A 26,600-nucleotide genomic window follows, 5' to 3' on the forward strand; every position below is an offset into this window, starting at 1 on the left:
AGCATGGGCGCGCATGCGCGCGCGCGGAGGGAATGGTGCAGGCGCGCGCGCGCGGAGGGAATGGAGCAGGCGCGCGCGCGCGGAGGGAATGGGGAAGGCGCGCGCGCTGCCAATGGCCCCTACTGAGGCCTGGGCAGCGCGCAAGCTCTCCCAGTGGGGGCGCGGTGGCAGCGGCGCTTGCCGGCCCGCCGAGGAAGAGGAGGAAGGTGGAGCCGGAGGAGGAGGAGGAGATGGGTCGGCGCCGCAGCAGCGGCAATGGCCGAAGCGGACCCCCCAAGCCGGGAACAAGGCACGGGTGGGGGCCCAAACCGGACCGTGACCGGGAGGGGCCCCCCGAAACCGTGAATGTCACGGGGGCCGCCGGGATATGGCAACCCTATGTGTGGGTGTAAAGCAAGCTGTCTTTTGGATGATTTTTATTTTTGTTCACTTCAGGGATGAATATACTGCTTTACTTCCAGATGCCATTCTCTTACAGTTCTATGCTTGTTCCCACCCTGATTTTGCAAACATTTGTAACATAGAACTCCTCTACATATGGTAGAGGTCCCATGTGCATTTGGGAAAGAACATGGATAGTTTCCAGTACAATTGGTCTTAATTTTGCTTAGCTGTCCATTATTTATTTTCTGTTCTTTATCTTTTCAGTAAGTAATTAACAGCATTTTCTAAAATAAACTTCCACCACTTGCTGGTAACTTTGAACTTTATAGTAGCATACTGAAGGAAAAATCAGTTCTCATTCTTCTGTTTTGCCATGTCCTACTTTGAAAGAGGTTCAGCTCATGAACTTATGCATATACAGTTTGCCCCCACCACACGCAGGCGTGCCATGCACAGCTTTAACTTTACGCGGAATGTTAAGCTGCGGCAGATATAATGGTGCGTATGCTGCACAGCACATAAGAGTGCTCCCCCATTTAAAAAATGGGGTTTGAGTGTACGGGTTTTTCCTTAAACGCGGGGTGTGTATGTCTGGACCGGATCCTCTGCATATGGGGAGGGCTCACTGTATGATAGAAACCCATAATCTCACTCTGCTATGCTCTTTATTAATCTTCTGTCACATTTTGCCACGGCTGCATTGTGGCTGAAGAAGAACCAAAGAAAAGCCCATCTGAAGTGCCTATGATGCTTTCCTAAGCCTAGCATTGTTCAAAATATGAGGCTGTTCCCTTAATAAATCTGTGGTTGTTTTCTTCATAGATTTGAGGGAATAATAGACCCTCAAGAAGATATTTGCTGAAACACATTGCACTTAATAAAATACTACAGGTATTTGAGATTGTTCTTTCTGTGGTTTCTCGTCTGTTATTTGTGCCTTTCTTTTTTGTGCTATATTGTGACTGCCTCTCTTACACTCTTGGGAGTAATGTATATAAATGTATTGTAAATGCACGCTAGAATACATACTGAATTGGTCTAAGCATGTTATAGTATACATGTGTGGGGAAAGCTGAAGTATGTTAAATATAGTAATTCAAGTTATTTTCTCATTTAGAATCCCTTAGTATTAGGAAACCTTGGCACGTGTGAATGCAGAATAGAAGGGATAGGATGATAATTGTTTGTGGATGTATCAGGGAGGAGAGAACAGACTGCAGCTACCACACAGGACTATCTGTATTTGTTGATGATGGTTCTATTTATATTTGCTCAGAAATGTGTCCCATTGTGTTCAGTGTTGCTTTCTCCTAGAGCAATATGCATAGGATTGCAGCTTTAACAGATGAAAGTTTGAGTGTTGGACAACAACTCTGGAGACATGTTCTCAGTCTCAGATGAAGGCAATGGTAAACCACCTCTGAACAAATCTTGCCAAGAAAACCCTGTGATAGAGTCACCATAAATTGGAAACAACTTGAAGGCACAACAAGCAAAAGTATTTTGCATTTTAATTTTAGCTCTTTCCACAGTTAGTTGTAAATGTGTGTACTTCTTAAACAGGAAGATGTTGACACATGATTTTCTTTAAAGATGGAAACATTTATCTAGACGGTATACAGAATGCAGATTTGATGGTGAAATGAAGATAACAGTAATTCCTCATTCTAAACCATTCCCTTCTTCTGTCCACCCCTCCCCCAAACATGTAGTGGTAAAAACTCTCCATGAATGGGATGAAAACCACATCAGTTTTTGTTGTTCCATTGAAAATGCACAGGTTGAGAGCTCTGAAGTTTGTATACTGCGACTTCAACAGCATAATCACGTCTCACTCATACAATATTCTGAGTCCCCCCCCCCTTCTAAAATGTGTAAGCATGTAAAGTCTTGCTAATCTTTGCACTAGATTGCTTGCTTGTTGAAGCAATATTTTCTGAAGGAAATGGGCCAAGAACAGGCAGACTGGTTGGCTGTGTCCCAAATGTTGCATAGAGCATCTCCCGATTTAGCTAGTTGTCTCTACTACTTAGAATGCATATGACTACTACTGAAGGTGCCTATGACAAATAATGGTTTTACGTTTACCTACCACTACAATCTTCCATGGCCCACTGGAAGGCCATAATTGAGAACTAAGGTTGGCCTTATTCGCTTGTCTTGTCTACTCTCTCATTTGCCACAGATCCTCCAGATAGAAAAAGACTTAACTGTTGCTCACCACCATGCTTGTACATGAACACACTTTTTACACCAGAAACAATGACTCTGGTTCTGGTTAGCTGCTGCAAAATATTTGTCCATGAACAGGACTCTGTCTCCTAACACTGCTTGTTTTTCTCCTCTCCTGTAATATTATGCCTTTCTCTTTCTATGTGATTTCATGTACAGTACAGAAAATAATAGTTTCCTTTACTCCCTCTAACATTTGAAGGGGAGATATTTGCGTGCAGCTATGCAGTATTTACATGTTGTCTGGCTGAGGAGCAGTAAAAATCCATCTGGGAACCTAAGCCAGTTGCAACCAGTGGGTCAGTGGTAGGTACAAACCTTGTTTATTGGCACTGCTTGCCCAATGTTTAGTTTACCCTAGGAAAAAAAGACCAGTTTCCAAATTAGTTTCAGATATTTTTAATGTGTCATTTTAAGATGAGAAGGATCTCCTTAACTAAGGGCTTAAATGACATTGTGCAGTTCTGAATGGAAGAGAAGATTGTACCACGTTCTTACTGATTAAACTGAAAACATACTAACAAATTGTTTAATCTTGCTCCAGTGTTAATGAAAAGGTAAACAACGGTGAAAGTTACTTTTTGCACATGGTTCACTTTCAAGAAGAAACTATCTTGGTGGCCTGGAACATTTTGCAGCAGCTGACCAGAGTGAGTTACGTGATGTGTAAATATTTCAGCATGAGAAAAGTTGGAAAACAACTTGACCCAGTTCATGGCTGTTTTGGGAAAGTTTGGGAGTTGGCAGAATCTCAGTGTCTAATCTTATGTGTCTTGGAAAGAGACTTGTTATAAATGGGAGTTTCTCCTGAGCAAGAAAGTGTGCTCTGGATTACAGCCTTAGCACAAATGCTACAGGGGGGAAATGCAAGGCACATGGAAGCTTTTACACAAAGAACAGTGCCAGAGTCATTGTTTCTGGTGTCAAAAGTGTGGTCATGTACTGTACAGTATTTCAGCTGTGCTGCCAGATAATAGTAAATCACCAGAGCTTGGGAAATAATAAGAACAGTTGTTCTAACCAAGGATAATTTATGGTATTTGTATCTTAAACTGGGAGTGATTATTTCCTGCCTCCCCCCAACTTGGAATGAATTTTTACTAGCTTTTAAGAAAAAAAATCTTGTAAATTTTGTAACAGGCCTGCTTCTTCATTTTATATCAGTTGGTATATAGCTCTATAGACAGGGCACTACATGTTAACAGTAGTCTTGTCTCATTTTGTGAGTTTGGGGTGTGGCATCCCTGTGTATTGTGCTTCTCTTGTTCTTGTGCCTCTTACTTTGCTTTATATATTATTCACATTAAGGGTGAAATATAATCCCTGTAACAAACATAACTCAGGGGCTCGACAGATGAGCGGCATTGAGATGTCCCTTTAATGGCTGGATTGGTGCCGCAGCAACTTCATGCTGTGGCACCGATCTGGCCTCTAGGGAGCACAAAAAAGAGCTGGAAAAAATGGTTCCTTTTTGTGCCCTCTAAAGGGCATCACAACTTTGTGATGCCCTTTTCACGCTGCATCATCTAGATGCAGTGCCAGGGCCACACCATGAGGCTGCACACCATCTAGAAGTGCACAGGGTGTCATGGCACGAAGGGGCAGAGCCATGGCGTTGAGCATGTGGACGCTCCACCATGACTCTGCACATAGGCTAGCACTTTGTGCCAGTCCATACCCAACACTGAATGTCTGTTTCTCTAGCCCTTGATTACCATCATGGCAAATTCCAGTGCTGCTCCTAGGCCCAGGAGAGGCCTTCTTTCAACCCAGGAAGCAACCAGAAGCCACTTATGGTTTACCTCTGGTATTTTTTTGTTGTTGTTTCTGTTTTTTAAAAAAGCCTTTCCTGGGCATAAAATGCCTGGCAAGGTGGAGAGGATGTTGAGAGAATGGCCTCTGCACCCACTTCGGGGCTAGTTTTTTTTAAAAAAATGTAAATCCCTGTGGGGCCCTGAAGGCCACAAAAACAGCCCTGCAGTTGCATGCAATCTCCAAACCACACTTTGCTCAGCCTTGCCCCAGAGTTTAGTTGGTATTGGGAGTAATTTATGTCCACTGCAGAAAAAAATCCAATTTTAGACCACTTTAGCTGTCCTGGTTGAGTGCTAGGGAATCTCTTCATTATCTCAAGAAGTAAATTTTAATGTATCACGCGATGAGTGAAACTCATATAAACGACTTGACAATGAAAATAAAGTTCGGTTAAGTGCAAATATTTGCCAAGAAGCTTAGTTTTATTTAAAGCAAGTCACACTCTCCCAGCCTCATTGTTTTAATTTTTTGGTGGTAGCAGCTTAGATGTTGAAATGATATCTAGTGGATGGCCAAACTTTGCAAGCTGCATAACATGTTATATCCCTGCAAACAACTGGGAACAGTATTTCACCAAACTATATGACCAAGATCAGGGTTGTCTTGGGCCCTCTTACATTAATGCCAAAAAGGTTCTGGAATGGCCACCAGCTTAGATGTTGGCATGAAATACTTGTTGGAAGCCCAAATCACATTGCTCTGTGTCTGGGCCTTTTAGAGATCAGCAGTTAGAAGGCATATTCTGTGCCTTGTAACTGCTGGTGAGATGAATTAAGTTGCAGGTGTAAGGGGTAGAATCTTCTTGGCAGTGACCCAGACCTGTGCAATTCTCTTCCACCTAAAGTACATATGGCCCCACTGACTGAAAGCCTTTAAACCTCCATTTGTTTAGAACTTTTGAACTTCTAAAAGGGATACTATCAAGTTACCGATTTGTTTCAGTCTCAACTGTTGATATTATTCCTTTGTGTTACATTGGTTTTGTTGTTACTGCTGCCTTTATTGCTATTGTTTTACTACTGCTGTTTGTCTTGTGGTTAAATATTGGCTATTCATTGCTGCTTTTAAAATATGTTAGAAGACACCTTGTCAGGGACTGGCCACAAAAGATAAATTACACAGCATCTCTAGCAACCCAAAATGATAGTTGGCTTAATCATCAAAATGTGGAATAGCCTGGTGGTATTGGCAGGGCTGGATAAAATCTTCCTGCTTTGTCCAACAGCTCTTTACATAATTATTATTATTTGTTGTTGTTGTTGTGTCTTCTAGTAGTTTCTGACTTCTGGTGACCCAGAGGTAAACTACTCAGGGGGTTTTCTTGGCAAGATTTATTCAGAGGAGGTTTGCCTTTGCCTTACTCTGAAGCTGAGAGAGTGTGACTTGCTCAAGATCACTAATCAGTTCCCATGAACCCTAATGTCCCAGTCTCCTAGCCCAGCACTCAAACAACTACACCATGCTGGCCCTTTTAGATACTTATATACACAAGAATATGGTAGGGAACCCTGCTGTCTGCTGTGGGTCTTAACAGTGAATGCAGATATGTTGAGGTCAGGGGATTGGAAGCAGCTGGGGCTATTCTACTGCTATTCTGTGTGTTCAAATTAGTGAGGGAAAAGATCAATATGAGAACAGGACTCTTAGTTCACTCTTATGCATGGGTGCATGGACAAACTATTTAAGAACATATCCACAATAACCCAGAAGGCAATGATACAAGAAAAAGGGAGGAATACTTACCGACTGTGTCTTAAAATTGTTCTGTGTGCTAAATTCTTCAAACAATTTCTCACCACTTGCAGCAAATCTAATGTGGTTCAACCTAATAGAATAGAGACATGGCAAGGCAGCTCAGCCAAATAAATGTCTCAAAGCAAGTGATTTGAATCATAGAATTATAGAGTTGGAAGAGACCACAAGGGCCATCCCGTCCAACCCCCTGCCATGCAGGAACTCTCAATCAAAGCATACCAAACAGATGGCCATCCAGCCTCTGTTTAAAGACCTTTAAGGAAGGAGACTCCACTGCACTCAGAGAGAGTTTGTTCCACTGTTGAACAGCCCTTACTGTCAGGAAATTCCTCCTAATGTTGAGGTGGAATCTCTTTCCTGTAGTTTGAATCCATTGCTCTGAGGTCCTGTTCTCAGTAGCAGCACAAGACAAGGTTGCGCCATCCTCAATATGACATCCTATCACATCTCCTCTTGTCAAGGGACAGTAGCTGTTTGTCGCATACTATGTACTATAATGTGTGTGTGTGTTTATCCATCTATATACAAGAAGGCAAGAGAAGCAGGGTTGGGGCCTTTCATTTTGCTCTTTTTGGGAGAAATGTGGGACAGAAATCCATGAAGGGGAGCAAAACGAGGAATCAAAGAAAGAAAGAAAATATCTGCGTAGTAATGTTATATATATTGAACATAAAGAAAACAAAAATAATGACCACAGAGAATCTACACCATTTCAACCTAAATGATGAATAAATAGAAATAGTAAAGGTTTGTCTCTTTCGTATCTATGCTGAACTAGAAGGGAGATGCAATGTGAGATTACAAATGTTGAATGAGAATGCTCTGGAAAGGTCAAGCCCCGAACAGGAGAAATTATAGAAACCTCCTTTGACAGAGACAGACTGACCTTCCCTTCCCTTCCCTTCCTTGTGTTCTTAGATTTAACTCCCCCACAGAATAGGTGAGGACCCTGATTCTGAAGATGTTTCACAGGAGCCAAGGGAGAGGCTGGCTCAGCAGAGCCACACCATTCTCTTATGTACTGAGTAATGTTGATGTCCTCTTATTATGGGTCTGTCAGAATTCAAAGACATAGCTATGTTAGTTGGAAAATCAGTGTGCAAAAGGATCTTGTAGTACCTTTGAGACTATCTGAAAGAAAGCTGGTAGCATGAGCTTTCCTAGGCGGGTTACAGACCACTGAAAAGTGGCGGCCTGCACCCGCCGGATCAGGGCCTCAGCAGCTAGAGCGGCAGCCGCTGAGGCCCCGATCCGCCACTTTCCGGGCCGGAAAGGGGTGTCCTTGGGGCTCCATGCCCCAAGGACACCCTGCGACGGCAGAGAGGAGGAGAAAGAGGCCGCTTAGCCCCTTTCTCCTCTGTGTCACTGGGCGCAGCTGTCTGAAGGCTGCGCCCAGCAACACAAAGCCAGGAAGGAGCTCCAAAACGGAGCTCCTTCCAGGGCCTTGGAAAGGGCGCACTAGACGCCCTGGGGCGGCCCCGTCACAACTGCACCGCCTCGTTTGGAGGCAGCGCGGTCGTGACGTAGTGATGGCAGCGGCCATTCCACATGGCTGCCGCCATTTTCTACGCGCAGAGCGCGTACTAGGATTAGGGGCGTCCGGAAAGGACGCCCCTTTCTAACCCTAGTATGTGCTCGTTGCGTACTTTAAGGCCCGTTTGTAACGGGCCATAGACTGCAGTCTATGTCTTCAGATGCATGGAGTGGGGGGTCCAGGAACAGACCTGTCTAAGCAGGCTGTGTGAGAGAATGGCAATAGAAATGCTCTTGGAAATGCTTTTTTAGAGAGTCGAGATAAAATCAAAATTGGTCTGCACAGGCCAAATGAACCAGTTTTCCCTTGCCCTCATGGCACACTGTCTTCACAACACTGTCTTCACAACACAGGGCAAAACATGACTGGACTTGAGGCCATTTCCACGTCGTATTTGGACCATCCCCCCTTAAGCCGATTAAAAAGACTTACTGCATCTTTTGCTCTGAATTTTCCAGGAAAATCTGGCACACTCCACAGGGATGCCAGGTAGCTGTTTTCACATGCATCCTGCTGTGCTGCTTGGTGCTGCATCAAGTTGCCCCATCTGAAGTCACAATAAGGTGTCCAGTGATTTGATCTACACAGAGCACCACATTTTCTGCCTCAGAGGGAGCGGCTCATGCCAGCAGTGCTGGTGCTGGGTGGCACAGTAAGATGTGTATGTATGCAACCACTTGGCATTGCTCCAGAAAGTAGAGGCCAGAATACTCCAGGAGCAAACTAGAGTATTTGTAAAGAACAAATACTCTGCAGAATTATGATAGCAGAGCTGAGAAATGGACTAAAATTGATTCGCAAGTGTGCGCATATACTGTTGTGTGGTTATTTTCTTAAAACTTGCTTCTGTTCAACATCTCTCATTTCTCTGGTAATTTTTTTAATCTTCTTTCCAGATGTTTGTGGCTACAAAATTACTTGCTTTTATGAGTTTCCTACTTATGTTAATAGAGATTAACATATATATTCCAATCTAATTTTACAAATGTTGTTTTTAATTGAGAGCCTACTTGGAAAAAAATTCACAGTGGAAGATTAATTTCCTTCTTCCCTTGTTTTCCCTCTCCCTCCCTTCTTCACTCCCCATGAAGCTGTTATTACATTTTCTGTACAGAAAAAAAGAACTGTAGCAACTAGCTTCCTGGACTATTGGGAAGTGCGGTTGGTGGGGAATTATAAACTTCCTGAGCAATTAATGTGTATAACTATAATTGTGTTAAGCTTACTGGAAACAGTTTAGCATTAAAGAGGGAAATGAACTCAAGTAATGGGCACAATTCTGTCTGGTGCAATCTGTACACTTATTACTTTCATTTTTCCTTGGTGGACATGGCAAATCACAATATGTTGTAGGCAAAATTGCCACCAACAAATACAGTATGTTATAATCTTGCTAGGGGAAAAAGGAAAAAAGCTCATTTATTTTATGTGTGACCTAAAAATGACAATATTTGACTAAATAACTAAATCAGTTATTTTGTTTCATGCCGAAAATTATTAAAAATATGTATAATATTACCTTTAAGCTATATTTACATATGAGGGGTGTGTGTGCACACACAATATGCCTTCAAGTCATTTTGGACTTATGGACAACCCTATCATGGGTTTTTCTTGGCAAGATGTTTTCAAAGGAGGTTAGCCTTTGCCTTCCCCTGAGGCTGAGAGCATGTGACTTACAATAATAATAATAATAATAATAAATTATTTATTTATAGCCTGCCCAATCACAGGGAATCCGGGCGGGTTACAACAGTAAAAATACATTAGAACTACAGTAAAATTCAAAATTAATCCCTTCCCACCCACCATCCCAGATCTAAAACTACAGTTAAATAATCACAATTTAAAACAATAAGATACGATGGACTAAAATTGGGGGAAGATTTGAGCGGACAGAGAGACGTGAATCACCATTGAAACATATTCGTATTCGGGGAGAGGAAGCTAGGTTGGGAAGGCCTGCTGTATTTGGGTCCCATTGGAAACCGCTTTGATCGTCCACGGAAAAGCGGTATACAAATAAAGCTTATTATTATTATTATTATTATTATTATTATTATTATCTCCAAGATAAATCCTTATGTTTATGAAAATATTCCAAAATCCAAAAAAAAAAAAAATATCTTCAAATCCCAAGCACTTCTGGTCCCAAGCATTTTAGATAAGGGAGATTAGACCTATATATGCAAATACAGGCATTCTAGAATCGAAAAATATCCAAAACACTTCTGGTCCCATGGATTTTGTACCATTGTGTTTAGCAATTTCAGCCGCTGGAATGTATAGTGCAGCTTTACAAAGCTTGTATGTAATGCATTCTGCTTGCTCAAAGTGCCAATCCTGATGCTAGTGCAACATCATTACAACAACTTTGTTACAAATTATTGCTATTTTAAAATACTGTGCCTATTTAGAGTATATGGCAGTTGAGAGTAACACTGGTCTCCACCCTGGAGGTGCTAACAGACAATTAGCAAACAGCAGGGGAAGAGAGACAGACAAGGACAGGGAGGAGGGAAAGTGAGCAGATTCCATTACAAGTACTTACAGCTTGTATACAGTTGAATCAGGCATTGAGATTAAGGGGATAAGCCAAAAGGCACACAGAAAAGGTGGCCCTGAAGAAAGGCAGGTGGTAACTAGTTCATCTCTCTGTGCAGGGGCCAGCAAGAGAGCAGTGGGTAGAGTTGCTTAATTCTGGATCTCCTGTATATTTTGTCTTTCAGTTCAGATGAACAGAGCAGTGTAGAGTCTTACTTACTTCATGATACAGTAATCTGACAACTAGACTGCTTTCCCAAGGCACAAACAGTTTAAACCTCATGGCTGCTGTCCTGGTATGCCCATTAATAATATCTGTGTATTTGCCTTTCTGTCACAAAGGCATGTGTTATGTTGTAGTTTTTATTTATGCTTTCCTAAATTCACAGGGTTATTGTTTATGCTTTCCTAAATCCACATGGAGAGAAAGGCTACTGTTTCTTTTACTATAATTTATTGCAGTAGTAAACCTATGTATGCATTCAAAAGAAAGACTATTGAAACCACGAGGGAGAGATCCAGATAAATGTATTTGATCATGCAGTTTTTATTTTCAGTAAAAAAAGAAAATAATGTAGTTTGATTCTTTTTAAAGATGCAAATCTGTCCCTTTTGTTTATACTGTGTTTCTTAGAAATACCACGAATATTTTCATCATGTCCAAGCTCCATACTGAGTTATAACCTTTTTTTCCCCTTTCACACAGAAATGAGTGTACATTTTGGTATGCTTCCTTAAATGTACACATTTTCCTTATTATGTACATGTTTAGGTATTTTCCCCATAGGCTAAGGCATGTTTTTTATCACAGATATTTTTAGTCATGTTGTGTTTAACTGCATATAATTTTTTTAAAAAAAATAAGCAAGGGAAAGAATTTCTAGTATGCAGTTTCCTCCTGCAGTTTCCTTTAGTTCTGGAAACTAAATCATGCACTCTCATTAACAGTCTGCATCATAATGCAAGTCTGTAAGACTTTATGTGTGTGTAGGGACACACAAACACGTACCATATTTGAGAACATGAAACCTGACATACATAGAATTTATTTTAGGTTTTGATTTACTTCGCTGTTTATCTTTAATTAATTAAAAACTGACATACTTGCAAATTCTCCTGGTGCCATTGAGCCACTGAATGGCATATACCAGCCTCTTCAGACTAGAGGATGCCTTTGAAATAAGTGGCCTACACATGAGTAAGTGGTTCGTGCAAAATTAGGAAGCTCTGAGGATTGTTCAAATGGTGGCAGCTGGTTTGGGGTGAGGCCCGAACTTTCATTTCTGGTCCTTGTAGTGTTGAAACAATGGATGTATAACCAACCCTCTGTGTCTCGACTATATCTATATATATTATGCTTTCATGTATCTGAAGAAGAATGCCAGTCTCCTTGTACAATATGACACACGCACACACATACCTGTTGGAATTTCACTTTCTTGAGCATTGCTAGAAACTCAGGAAAGTGGGAGAGATTGTTTAATCTCACTAGCAGAGCACACACAGCGGAATATGGGTGAGCAGGAAAACTAGGTCCACTATATCTCCCAGTACCACGTGTCACCAATCAAAACACAAAGTTTTGGTTAAAGTGAAAAATAAACAAGTTTACTTACAAAATCATGTGTATGTAGAGATACACAGAACTAGCATCATGTTGCAAAAGATGAGGTAGAAAAAAGTAGGCTACATGCATTTTAGGAAAGTTTCCCTCAGCATACCTGTAGCTGCAGAACTGGTAACTGTTGTTCCGCTTATCTGGATCTGGGGAAAAAAGGTCTCTCTAGGTCTTCCATCATGACTCTATAGTCAACATCCAGTGGAAATACAAGGTTTGCCATCATCTGCAGTTTTTGCTATCCATGGTAAGCCAGGGAACATATCCCCCACAGATACAGGGAGTGTACTGTACTCTGTCAGCTTTTCCATGGCTGGATGGCATCTGTTTGTTCATTTATCATAATCATTTCAAAGTCCTGGATTGGTAGATGTATCATAAAGTTCTGCACAGGTATAACTGTGACATGTCTGTCCCTCACCCCTCAAACATACCTTTTAAACTGTTGCATCCTCCAGGTCCTCCCAGAAGTCCTGGAGAATAATGTAATTGCTGATGTCTAGCTATAGGAGGACAGGTGGATGCTTCTTCCTGAGCATTATCGCATGAGCCCTGTTCTTACCATAACTGCATTAATGAAAGGAACCGGAGAAATACCATGGAAGTGCTTATTGCAGGTATCTTAAATCATGGGACTGAGGATGTGAACATGTCAAGAATGGTGGCAGTTCTTAGAACATTTTCCTCATCTAATATTATTTAGGAAGCACAATTAAAAATTGAACCTTATATATAATACTGCTAATGTTCAGAACAACACCTGGTTTAAAATAGGTTGATGTTTAAACTCCAGATATAGTACAGCTCTCTTTTGGGGTTATCCTTAGCAATGCCACACATAAACATCTCACATTGAAGGCATCCTAGCTTGACTTCTTGCACATGAATACTAAAGATGTGGTGGTTATCTGAAGAAGCCCAATGGACAGTTCACTAATGTTTTTTCAGATGCATTGGCTTTAGTGGGCAATTTCAAGAGCATGAACAGTCAATGCAGGCCATATGGACTATAATATAATACACAATGTATTTTGGAAAGATTTTATTTTAATGGTTGTGGGACTGAAATACCATACAAACCATATTGTTGACAGTTCTTTTTTTAGTGTACATAAAATAATAGGACATGCTTTCCCATTCAGATCAGGTTAAGCTGAGCAAACACAAACAAACTGGAAAGAATTGTGACTGAAATTGCAGCTGGGAAAATGGAAGCTTCATTACTTTGTCTGTGCATAACATTTCCTCCTGTCAGCTGCAGAGTCACTGGTTTAGATTTATGGGAGGGAAGGACTGATATGTCTTGTTTCCAGGGCCAAGTAATCCATGCACTGTTAGAGATGATGGGGAAGGGAAAGGAGGAAAAAAAAGGAAGCAGAAATTTTTGAACTTCAGATCTGCAGTTTGGCTTGTTAAACTTGGGAAAGCCCTCAGACTTCCTCCCTTCCCATTGTTCCTTTAGTTTACAAAAAGCTCTTTGAGAGTTCTTTTTGTTGTCAGTCAGGACTAGTTAGTACTTGGATGCAGGACCAGCAATGCATAGCAGGTGGTGTAGCTGTGTTTCAGAAGAAGGCAATGGCAAACCACTTCTGCCTTGCCTATATGGAAACCTAATGAAATTAATGAGATCTCCATAAGCTTTAAGTGTTGGATTACGATCCTGGAGGCCAGGTTTCGATTCCCAGCTCAGCCATCAAATCCACTGGGTGACCTTCAGCAAATCACATTCTCTCAGGCTCAGGGGAAGGAAAGGGTAAACTTCCTCTGAACAAATCCTGTGATAGGGTAGCCATAAGTTGGAAACAACTTGAATACGCACAACAGCAACCACAAGACAGGTGACTTTTAGGCACACATAGACACAAGGAGAAATTGAAACTGCATCCAGTGAAATTCTTAATACTTCATTGGCCTGTAAATGTGACTGGCTGTTGCTGTGGTAGCTCTGCCATACTCTTCTGAAAATAAGAGTCAGGAAAAAAGAAAGTTTGTAGAAATATATGTTGTAAGGATTGGTCAGTATATGGGTCAACTCCTGGTGTGGGTTTTCTGGGGTGAGGATATAAAGCCCTAAATCAATTGGAATTTCTGATTTAGACTGCTTGGATTATGTGCACTCCAGTTTTACCCCCACCGTCTGTTCTAAATAAACAGCAGAACTATTCTGTGGATGTGAGTTATTATATAAAATAAAGTAAAAAAAATTCTCCTGGGGATAGTTACTGTGAAAAAAATAATTACAGCATGCTGTAACTGCTATTGTGCCCAATGTTAATGTTGCTGTTTAATTTGGTAGAAGAATGCATTTGTAGAAAAGAGGCAGTTTCCATAGGAAAATATAATGGTGGAAGATGTTGCAGAAATTTTTTCACCATCTTCCTTTCTGGTATGACCATAGAGGTGTGATGTCAGGCACTGGTTACTTAATTAGCAAATTAGGTGATGTCATAGTTAGTCTTTTAGGAACCGAGGCCTGGAATCATTAGAAAGAGCTGCTATTATTATTTTTATTATTCACTAGGTTGCACACTTTTTGTGTTGTCCTGTATTTCAATAGAGTTTAAAATGGCCAAACAGAATAGGTATTTGATCATCTATTTAGTTTTAACCACCAAAATATGGTGTTAATGGAGTTCCTGCAAAGTAGGGTCAAATTTAGGAAGGAGGTAGCTGTAGAAGGGGAGGTTTAAACATCCCCAAATCTGTGTGCTGTGGGGCCAATCTGAAGTGAGCCCCTGAATGCTTTTTCCCCCCAAGTTAAAACAAATGGAAGACTTCCCTGTATGTTGCATACATAATGCAGCATCTAAATAGACTTCGATCATTCAGTGAAGTTGGTAAGTGAACAGGAAACTGTTCTGCAATACAGAGCATAATTAGTCTATTGACTTTATTGCCACAAGATATTGTGATAAGTGCCTTTTTATAGCTGTGTGATACTGTTTTTTTATTATGTTACTAGCATTTTGAAACGGCCCTTGGGCTACTCAATAAATTGTTGTTGTTGATAAGTGCCTTTTGTAAGGGGGCTATATATACACATAGATATTTATCCTTTGCAATAAAAACATTTTTTACCTCTGAATACCACATTCTGAGAGCAAACAGCCATTCTAGTCACTCTAGACTTTATGTCATGGTAGATCCACGTGTGATGTATTCCTTACAATGTTGAACACTTAAAATTATTTCTGAAACTCAAAAGCTGAGATTCCCCAAAATTCTAGATTCCATGGAAAATTTCCAGATAGAGTTGTAAATTTCTAGAAATGTTGAAGCCATGTTAAACCAGTTTTTCCAGGGCTTTTTTTCCTGGGGAAAACCCAGAGATTTTTTGAAATAATTGAAACATATTTTGTTTGTTGAGTCTGCCTATTTTCATTCACAAATTCATGGATATTCATCTTTTAACATTTTATAAGGAAATAGCTCTCCTCCTTTTCCTTCTCCTCCCATTTTGGCTGTGGCTCCAAGTACTTTTCTTGCCTTTCCCTTTTCCTCCAGGAGAAAAAAAGTTTGGGAACAGGAAGAGAAGGATGGATCAGGACCTCAAAGTGTTATGCCCCCCTTGAGCAACTCTCATGCACCTCCTAGGGGTCCCACCCCACTGTTTGAGAATCACTGCTATAGGCCATATTTCAGAGGAAGGAACTGGCAAAGCCACTTCTGAGTATTCCTTGCCTAAGAAAACCCTATGAAATTAATACAGATGCCATAAGTTGACAGGCAACTTGAAGGCACATACAAACACATCAGACTCATTCAAACTACGAAATAACCCAGTGTGGAAACCGGGCTATTTCTGTGGCATTCATACTTGCCTTGGTAAGTATACCAGGGGGTTTTCCAGCATCTTTTGAAAGGATGCAGAATGCCACAAATGAGAACGCACTGTCAGTTTGATTCAGGGTATTCTGAACGGATTCTTCCAAAACAGGAAGGGAGGGGCAGAACATACACATCCTGCGAGTGAACATCCCACCAGTGAAGACACAGCTCCATAAATCCAGACAGTATTTCCACCACTGCCTCCATTTCCCTTGACTTAGCATCAGAAGGCTTATTTATATGTTTATACAGTTTTTGTGTTCAGATTGGAACTACCCGCAACAGTGGAAGCAGAGTCACGTTACCAACAGTGGAAGTGGAAGTGGAATGACAAAGATGTGCATCACCTAATTGACGTTAACACCCCCCCCAAACGATTGAATGTGTTCCAAACGGAGGCTCCATTTTAAAGCAATACAAGGGCAGTGTGGACAGCAGTAGGGTTAAAATGCCATGGAGAGATTCGATCACAGTAAATATAGTGGGAACTTCGATTCAGTATCACATTGCAGTGTAGATTCAGATCTCCTCGATACAAAAACATAAGTGTGAATGAGCCCATGGAGTGAAGAGATACTGGAATTTCCCCCCTGGCCCTTCAGATCTCTGTTTGCAGAGGATTTGGTCTGGAGCATATGGATAGGTTGGTTGGCTCAAAATATTTCCCTCACAATTTGCTGGTGCTGCTGGGCTAATTATTTAATTAGCACGACTTTGCTTTAAAAAAATCCATTGTTATATATGTGTATTAAATTGCGAAAGACAAGTCTAACATTGAGAGGCATCTAGTGGAAGGATTTTAGTGGGAGTTAACAGGATTGTGTGGTGAGCATGTAGAAGTGGCTGATATGGTTTAGGAATTGTTAACACTCAACTGTACCTTAAGGACATGTAGCACATGTGATTTCTGCTGATGCCACCCTGGGTTTTGTAGTTTGTTGTGGCACGAGACCTTTCTGATGGAGAAGACTAAATGTTTCTCAAAAATACAAAACCCAGAATTCCATTGCATTGAGACTTGGCAGTTAAAATGATGTCAAACTGCATTAATCCTACAGTGTAGATGCAGTCTTGGATTCAGAGGAAAGGCTCAAAGTTTTCAAATTTTGAATTGACCATTCTTGCCATGCCCCCAAAATTGTAGTTGTCAGCCCTACCTCACTTTTGCTCATCTTTTCTTCAGAAACGGTTGAGTTTCGTTTAGCTATATTGCAGTCCCTTTCCCCCTCCTATCTCTTGCTGGTGTGAAAAGCTTAGGTAAGGGTTGCAGTTAATAGTCAGTCAGAAAATTATGTTTTGAAGTCATTGAGGTCAATCTGTATTGATTGATATACTGGTTATTAGCAGAAGTGGGTGGAAGTAAGATGTTGGTGTACCTGAAATTGCCTCAATAACTGCTATAAAGCCAATTCTGGAGGCTTTATTTCCTTTCTCAAGAAAGGCCACGTTGTGTTTGAAGTTTTATCCACTGAAGATAAGTAAGGCTGGCTATGTGGTTTCTCTGAGTGCAGTTTTACATTCAGTGGTTGTTAAAATATATCCAAATATTCAGAATAATCAAACTCTTACATTGCATGTGTGTTTTGCATTTGTGTTTTTAGTCTGTAAAAAAGTGTATTTTAATATCATTATGATTCTTCCCTCCCTTCTGCAAATATATTACTGTATTACTTAACATCAAAGCACATGAAAACAGCAACCCTATACAGTGTAGGTGTAGGAACACCTGCTCTTAACACTATTGACTTTCCGTCAATGATTTTACTTTTTTTTAAAAAAAATCCATACCTATAATTTGCAGAACCCTATTAAGGAAAATATTATTTTCTGTGTCAACGTGGTATCTTCTTTATGAATATGAAGATGACCCAGTATTCCTAACCCACACGGGGGAGATGATTGGCGTTGCTATGGAATGTGGTTTCTCTGAAAGAAATATTGTAAGGGAATGTTCCCTGCGACTGAAAAACAATTTCATATTCTCAGGCTGCAGAATCAATCTACCCAGCATTTGTCAGTGGTGATGCGGCTGAATGATAAGCTGCTTGCAGCTCAGACTGCTGTTTAATGCCTTCATAGTTAACAAGTGTTCGCTTTTACAGACTATGAATAATCTCAGCCACCATTTCAGATAGATCCAGATGAAATTTAATGTTTGAGCACTGTAATGAAATGGTGGTTATGGGAAATTATTTAAGATTTTGTAGAGCCTTGCATTTCCTGTGGAAACGTCTAGCACTAACTCTCTCAGACAATTACAGTATTGCCTTTCCTGTTATGGAGGATGTAATGTAGATTAAATTACTAATATGAGGTCACACGAAAGTCTGTGCTTCAAATTAGCTCCATGACTCTTCACCCACATTTTAAAATATGCCTATGTTCCGATATCGAAAGAAAATCAACAATCACAAAGTTCAGATGTTCTGATGATTATGATGGTGATGAAGATGATGATGATTCTACCTTTTTCCAAGTTTGGGACTCAAGGATGCTTACAACAGATTTTTTTTAATAGTTAAAAATTCACATAATACAAAAGCTGTAATCTAAATGGGATGCAATGAAGGCATGAGTACCATAGCTAGACTTCTCAAGAAATGGACACAGCTGGCACATATGTTTAACCTCGGCAAACACTGAAATTTGGGCATCCAGGCAGAGGTCTAAGACTGGGAGTATGCCCAAGGATCCTGTGTGTAAGCACACATGCAGCTCAACATTGGCCGTCAAAAAAATTGTACTTGATTCATCAATATTTATATAAAAGTTGCTGGGTTAACTACTTGAGCATTTATTCAATATATTCAATTTCCAGGCAATAAAGGGTATTCATAGGATACATTTCCTGTAAGATTCATGGGTGGGTGGAGGCAGGAGCAGGATGAAACTGTTAATTTAACATTGTTGTTAAATTGACAATAAGATGACATGAGACAACCTTAGGGAATTTTAACAAGATTAATTACATCTTGTTGGAACTATTTGTGCTTTACATCATTGCTCCTGACAAACTGGTAGTGGTCTACATTACTGCATTTGAAAAATAATGCCTAATTGAACTTTTGTGGCTCTTTCCTCTTGGAAGAGCTATCCATTTTATTTATGGATTTTCCTCAGCAGCGTTGCCCTTTATAGATGGGTATAAGTAGAAGGTGAAATTAGAGTGTGCCTTCTCAGTATTTGTTTTCTTTTTTTCAGTGAAGGATTTTGTAGTGTCATTCATACAAGTGGCACATAACAATATACAGTCATTGCAGCTAGCAGATGTGAAGTGTTGTGAATAGACTGGGATGAGAAGAAGTAATGGGAAGCAGGATGTGTAATATAACATAATGGTAAAAACTAGTACTGTATATGTTAACACAGCCTACTTAATTCAGTTGTCATTTAGATGAGAGGCAAGCATCAAGACTGATTTTAATCTGTTTAAGCTTCTAGGTAGTTTGACACTCAACTGTTGAAATAGTTTATCTGAGACTATCAGTGGCAGGATGGAGGCATGGGATGACAAGCAAGATGGGAATATAAATTAGGTAAGGAACTTGAAATGCAAGAAGAATCTTGAGGAGCTGGAAATAAGATATGAGCAAAGATAAAGACTTATAAAGAAGCATAGAATGGTAAAATCATAGAGTTGGAAAGGGCCTCATGGGCTGTCCTGTCCAACCCCCTGCTCAACGCAGAATCTTCAGCTAAACCATCCCCAGCAGTAGATGCCCAGCTCTTTTGAAGACATCAAGGGAAGGAGATTCCACCACCTCTCTAGGCAATAGGTTCCATTGACAAACTGTTCTTTCTGCCAAGAAGTTCCTAACAATGTTTCATTGAAATCTACCCTGTCTTCTGATTTCTTGACTATAGTCTTGATCAGGATGGGGTGGCCTTGGGAAAGTCATACTCTCTCAGCCTCAGAGGAAGACAATGGTAAACCTCTCTGAATTTTTTTTTTTATTTTTATTTTTTTTGCCAAAAACCCCACATGATAGGTTTGTCTTAGGTCTGCATAAGTCGAAAACAACATAACATAAACACACATTTTGGCACTATGGTTAATCTAATCTAATTTATCTTTATTTTTATTTTAAATTTTAAACATTAGCAGGTCATGCTCCGCACCACGTTCTGCCCTTGTTTTTGAAGACAGAATGGAATTTCTTCTACCTTCTGCTTCCAATTATGTCATCTATTAATTTCTTTATGGAGCAACCAGTGACATCCTTATATATAGTCATCTCTTTGGTTGTCTGAACAATGTGTTTGCAATAAGCAAACTGTTGACCTCACAAAATTTTGTAAGTCATGCTCTTGCATTGCTTCTCAGTTCTAGGACAAATTCTCCAACAATATTTGGTTCTTCTCTGTTTCCTGCTTTTGCATTCCAGTTATCTGTAATGATTAACACGTCCTTTTTTGTGTGTGATCCATTTCCTCCTGGATACCATTATAGAATCCTTAAATTTCTTCCTTTTCTACCTCATTGTTCGCACATAAACATGGATTATGGTTATATTTATAAATTTTCCATGCAGTCTTTTGATTTTACTCAGTCAGACATTATAGCCCCTGACTGCTTTTGCTACATCTTGCATTAATATTATTGCTACCCCATTTCTTCTTAAATTATCATTTCCAGAGTAAAACTTATGTAATCAGATTTCAGTTACACGTTTCCATCTCCTTTACTTCGCTCTAGTATCAAATGTTCATGTTGCTTTTCTTGTTTTACTAACATTTCTAGCCTCCCTGATTCATACTTCTCATATCAGTGTTTCCGTTATATGTGTTGTGCAGCTTCACATTTTTGTATCTGACCATATCAGCAGCTGAAAATCCCATGAGTCTGTTCACACCATTAAACTCTGTTCTATTTGCATTTGTCCTTTGCTCTTCCTTTTGTGGCAGATTAAGTATCTTCTGACTGAGGGGTGGATCTCAGATGCTTTAAAAATGTAGCTGCAGAAAATGGAACACTATTTCTTGCTTCTTATTGGATTGTCTCATGATAGGGTTTTCAAAGCAAATGAAATTCAGGAGTAGTTTATATTATTATTTTTCTTTTGCACTGTACTAACAATAGTTAAAGTGCCACCATTGTGCCCTCTGAGGGGTCCTTCACCCAGTTTTATCTGCACCTTTAAACATTGTTTCCAGGATCTGATTCATCTGCACCTTTAAACATTCTTTCCTGGATCTGACACTTATATTGGACAAATGGGTATGTTTATTGATGGCTTCAGTTTGGCAGAATGTGACCCAGAATAATAGAATAATAGAATCTTAGAGTAGGAAGTAGCCACAAGGAACAGTCCAGTCCTTTGCCATGAAGGACAATACACTCAAAGAACTCCTGAAAGATGCCCATTTAGCCTTTCTTTAAAGACCTCTATGGATAGAAAGTCCACCACTTTAATAGCCGATCTCTCATTATCTATTAGGATGCACAGTGTATAGTTCCCCAAGGCATAAATTCCTTGCCTACATCCTCTGCCCGCTGGCAAACAAATCCCCCCTGGAAACAGATCTGTATATTGCTAGGAGGAAACATTTTATTATTATTATTTTCTGTACAGATGGCTCATTTTGCCTTGGTTGGTAGAAATCTTTTAAGAGCTAAGCACCAAAATAATTTAGTGGGGTAACAGGGTGCTGCATGCCTTTTTAAATCCATTATTAAGTGAGAAACATAATATATCCAGATACAGAGGTAAACAACAAAATAGTAAATGTTTGTTGTATAAAACACAAATTAAAATGTAGCATTATGCTGGCTCTACAAGCATTTGAATATAATTTTTAAACAAAATAACGTTTTTTTTCTTAATTCTTTAATTCATTTTTTTAAAATTAAAGATTATTCTACACTCTCAGCCCCTAAAATTTCTATCTATTCCGCATCATCCCATCTCTCTTTCTGACTGGCTCTAGCTGACAGTTTTACAGATAGGTCTCTGGTTGTATATTCTTTCTGCCATAGCCCTGCTCCCCAAGGAATCTGAAGACTGCGGTTGGCATTTTTTTCCCTTAGGCTGTGGAGGCTAATAATTCAACTTTTCATCAAATCCTCTTACTCATCTTGAGTAAGAGTTGACCACAAGGGATAATCACTGTGTAAGCAATGGAACTGATTCATCCAATTTCATTCATTCAGCCATAAGGAATTGATTCCTTCATATTTAATTCTTTATAATTAAATATATATTTTTTCTGTTTCTCTGTTTGCTCTAAATCTAAAGAAAATTTTTGTTGTTGTTGTTGTTTTAAAAAGCTCAGCTATTATTCTTGTTCATTAATCACTCTTTCTGAACTAAACTTAATAGAAGAAGAATGGGAGTAACCAAAATATTGTGATACCTTCAGTAACTTTTATATTCCATACCTTTTAACTTCCAGAACTGCCTCTCCCTCACTAATGGTCAAGTTGACCCTTGCTGTTCTTCAATATGCATTATTAATAATACATTATACTGACCCAGCATTATCGTGCCCAATCACTACAATTCTCCCTAAACCATCGCTGGACCCTGATGACTCCCAAATAGTGTCTTCCCTAAAGTAGGGAACTCTATGTCCAGGAACTGTAGCTCTTCTGTTTCCTGGATCTTACCCAGCACACTGTTGATGGTGGAGGGACTGATTTGGAGTACTGAAGGTGACTTGCTAAGGCAAAATATGGCCTGTTACAGACAGCCAAAATAAAGCTGCTTCAAGTCACAGTGGAGGTATGGTGTTTCAATGATGCATGCGTCCTAAGAGTCCAGAAGTTGCGCCAAAGCCATGCTCCAGCCCTTCAGGACTGGAGTGTGGCTTTGGTGTGGCTTCTGGACTCCTAGGACGCATGCATCATTGAAACACCATACCTCCACTGTGACTCGAAGCAGCTTTATTTTGGCTGTCTGTATCAGGCCTATGCAAGATTTGCTTCTCGTGTGACTTCCTTCTCAGTTCTTGTCCCCTACTCTTTTGTTTGTCTATCATTTCTGTACAATTTTAGTGGTGTATTTTTATGACTTCAGAGTGGTTTGGTAGTGTTATTAATTATTTTTATGCTAGGAGCATTGACTGCATAATACTTCTTAAAATAAGTCTGTATAAATTACCAACCAGAACAGAATTATGGAAACTGAAAATATTCTGTATAAATTACCTACCAAAACAGAATTCTGGAAGCTGGAATATCTTTTTCATTTAACCCTAGCTAGTGAAAGCTAGTTTCCTTTCCCAAAATAAATAGTTTATAAAATAAAATAAATAAAATAGTTTCCATCATTCCCGTCTCCTTTTGTGTCTTTTTAGATTGTAAGCCTCAGGGCAGGGAACCGTCTAATTAATAATAGTAGTAAGCTGCTCTGAGAGCCTTTAGGGCTGAAGGGTGGGGTATAAATACTGTACATAAATAAAATGCTTATGTTTGGTTATCTCTATGTGGAATGGGTTCCATAACTACATATACTGCACGTACATGAATATTAAGAAGTGGCTTCTGGAAAATCATGGAAATGAAACCAAGCAGCAGAGGGGATAGCAGTCTCTTAGAAATAATCGTTCTAAGTTATTTAGACTGCTTGTAGATCAGAAACAGCATCTTATCCAGGGGTTTGTGTCTAATATTCTCACTGATATCCTGTAATAAGGACCAACTAAGGGCCGAAACAGACACCCTTTTGCACCACTGTCTGAGCTGCTTCGGAGTGTGTTGTTTACATGCCATGTGTCCTGAAGCCACCTGGAAGCTGCCCAGCCATTTACATAGGGGCAGCTTCATCATGCTCTGGTGGCGCAGTGTTTACATACTGCATGCCACTGGAGTGTTATGTAGCCAGCTTCTGGCCACAGCACAGATGCAAAGCTGGCTTTTTGCCACCTGAAAAAGGAGCAGTTCTTTGCCACTCCTTTTTTGGGCAGCTTCAAGGCGGATTGGGACCACAATGTATGGTTGCTGTGGCCCCAAACCGCCTTCAGAAGGGCCTGCTTCAAGCCGTCCCTTCTGCCGGTCTATTTCAGCCCTAGGTTTTTAATGCATTAATATATTGACACTTCTTTGTTGCAAGCGTGAGTTGCAGTTACTTCCATCATAAGTTCTTATAACTTATGAGGACCTCAAATAAAGGAATGTAATATAATACAGAGTAAACTGACTGATTTCCATTATATTGCCAATTTCATACTTAGGCAGCTTACTTTATTTTAATGTGACTTTTCTCTGTATGTATTGTCCAATATAATTTTGTGCAATATGGGCCTCAAACAGACAGCCCAAAAGAGCAGCCATTGAGCCGATCCAGGGCCGGAGTGTGCACATGACGCACGCCACTCTGGATCACTTAGTGGCTGCACCAGGGCCGCCAAACACAAGCCAAAACCTTACCACTCCTTTTCACAGCCCTTTGAGGACTATGGCAGCAGGCACCCTTGGGACCACAGCATCTGGATGCAGTCCTGGGGCAATTGGGGCAGAGTGGCCACTCCTACTGCTCCATTTGCTTGAGCCCATGGCTAGTTCTATAGCAATAATTTCAGTATGTTGCCAAGAATTCTGATACGTTTTGTCAAGACAGTTTGCCTTTTTTAAAAAAATGGGAACATAAAACCATTTGTCTAACACTTTCAAACAGATGAAACTTGCTATTTTTTACCAGAACTAAAAGTTGCAACCCCCCCCCCAAAAAAAACCGTTACAGCAACCAATTGCAGAGCAGATAAACTAGCTCCACAGTAAATAAACTAGGAATTATTGCTTGTAAAGAAAGCTTGGGATGCAATGGGAGAGAGACATATCCATTATGAAATATAGAAGTGACACATTTTAAAATATTGTTAATAGGCAATTTAGATTGCTGTAAATTTTTATTGAAAGATCGAAAGAGACTAATAACATGGACAATAAAGATGATGGTAGTGATGATAGCAGCAATAGTATCACTGCTTAAGTTTGATTGGACTGCTAAACATTTAATGCATTTGGGACTGGCTGTTAGAAAAAAACACTTCTGGATGTTGTAGAATGTACAAAATCATTGAGTGCAGAAGTATAACCTGGAGGTCTGCCAACATACTGAGTCTGCAATGTGCGAGTAAGGCCTTTGTGTAACAGAAGGAACTCTGGTTTCTCTAGCTTATATATTTTCCTCAGATCTTGACCCCTACTTCAAGTAAAATAAAAGCAAGGAAGGGAGCTGTGTTAGGTTGGCTATAGCAGAAACAACAAATGGTTCTGTGGCACATCAGATAGGAAACAAATTACTTGTGGCCTGCAGTCTGTTATTTTCAAAGATATATTATATTGATGTGCAATAGAATATAATACAAATGAATACTTGTGGATTCAGGACAATACAGTATCTTTGATTATAGTATGAATATATGCAGTTGAAGAGTTTGTTATAAAGTCTGACTATCCTCACCTCATTTCATCCTTGTACCATCCTTTAATCAGATGGCCAGGATACAGAGCTACCTTAAACAAACTCAAGTGACTTTGAATATTCAATGTGATTTGTTTTTTGAACAGTAGACATTCATCTCCCCTTAAAGATAGTCCCTTGACATGAATATCTAGTTGTAACTGACTGTAGGGGACGGTGTCCATTTCCGTTTCTAAGCTGAAGAGCCAGTGTTGTCCGAGGACTGCTCTGGTAGTCATGTGGCCAGCATGACTGCACTGAATGTTGTTACCTTCCCACTTCAGTGGTACCTACTTATCTACTTGCATTTGCATGCTTTCAAACTGCTAGGTTGGCAGAAGCTGGGACCAGTGACAGGAGCTCACCTCATCATGCAGCACTTGTCAGAATTGGCATCTTAACCACTAAGTCACCACATCCTGCATCATCTCCCCCTACTGTTCAGATAATTTTGAAAAGTGTCTCTTTTTCAAAAGCAGTTTGCCATGCATTAAGAGGATCTGTGGTTTGAGAGGAAAGATTCTAAAATCTTTCTGGGGGCACAGAACTGGCATGGTTCTTTGGAATCTTGCCACTACAAGGCTGTTTGTCAGTAAACAAAACAATTATTGCATGCTTGATGCAATTTATATTTTTCTAGTTCCTGTGCCTTGTGCCACTTCCCCCAGCATTTCTGTTTTCCTCCTATTTTATTTATTTATTTTAGGGCAACTTTTCCATAGCTTGAATACTTTCTAGGAAATCTTACATCTCTACTTCATTGTCATAATATACTTCATACAAAATGCTCACCAGTGGAGTAAGCAATTCAGTGTCTGAGAGAAAAGATTTGTGTACAGAATGTGTAGCTTCTACCTTAACAAGGTGATAAAATTTATCAAAGCACTTTTAATTATTCTTGGAGGGACTTCTTTTAAAAGAAGGAGAAGCTGAGAGCATAACATCTGTTGGGTTTGTTACTTGTGCTCTGAGCTGGGTGGGAGTTTGATAAAAAATAAGTTTGCCACATACTAAAATCTATACTCCAAGTTGCTCTCTGGTAATTTTCTTTCAAAACTGATCAAATGAGAGAATGTCCTCCTGCATGGCTTTGCCGCTGTTTCACTGCTATCCCAATGCTCATCCTTTAATAGCATGGGATTACACAGCATTATCATCTTCAGATTGACTCAGGTGGCACTATTTTTATTTAATCTGTATTAAGGTATCATTGTGCATCTTCGGTCCTGCAGTGTAGTGGTAATGCGATTTGCTATTTTTATAAAAATCGACATGGCTGAATAAATCCTGTCACTACCAAGAACTGAAAAGATTCCTCATGAGCTCCACTTCCTTCCCTTTCTCTTTGATCATAATACAAAGCTGGTTTTTAATTTTTTTATTTTTAATCTTACTTTTTAATATTGAAATGGTTTAAAATTACACTTAAAAAGATAAAATATAATTAAACAGTAACAAGCTATTAAAACAGTTCAATCTCTCATGA

General features: G+C 39.9%; 1 protein-coding gene across 3 annotated transcripts in view; it reads left to right on the top strand.

The window, feature by feature from the left end:
- LOC149282362 (hippocalcin-like protein 1) overlaps window positions 1-26,600 on the top strand; it is a 101,366-nt gene that overhangs the window by 14,321 nt on the left and 60,445 nt on the right. The window contains exon 2 of one of the 3 annotated variants that reach the window (XM_089498296.1): window positions 10,450-10,560. The exons of the other annotated variants lie outside the window; for them this stretch is intronic. The gene's annotated coding sequence lies outside the window, so the exon portion shown is untranslated. The remainder of the gene's footprint in view (window positions 1-10,449; window positions 10,561-26,600) is intronic. 3 annotated transcript variants of the gene reach the window in all.

Source organism: Sceloporus occidentalis, unplaced genomic scaffold, assembly GCF_023333645.1.
Source record: "Sceloporus occidentalis isolate IW3139 unplaced genomic scaffold, rSceOcc1.0.p SCAF_118, whole genome shotgun sequence".
Taxonomy (NCBI): domain Eukaryota; kingdom Metazoa; phylum Chordata; class Lepidosauria; order Squamata; family Phrynosomatidae; genus Sceloporus; species Sceloporus occidentalis.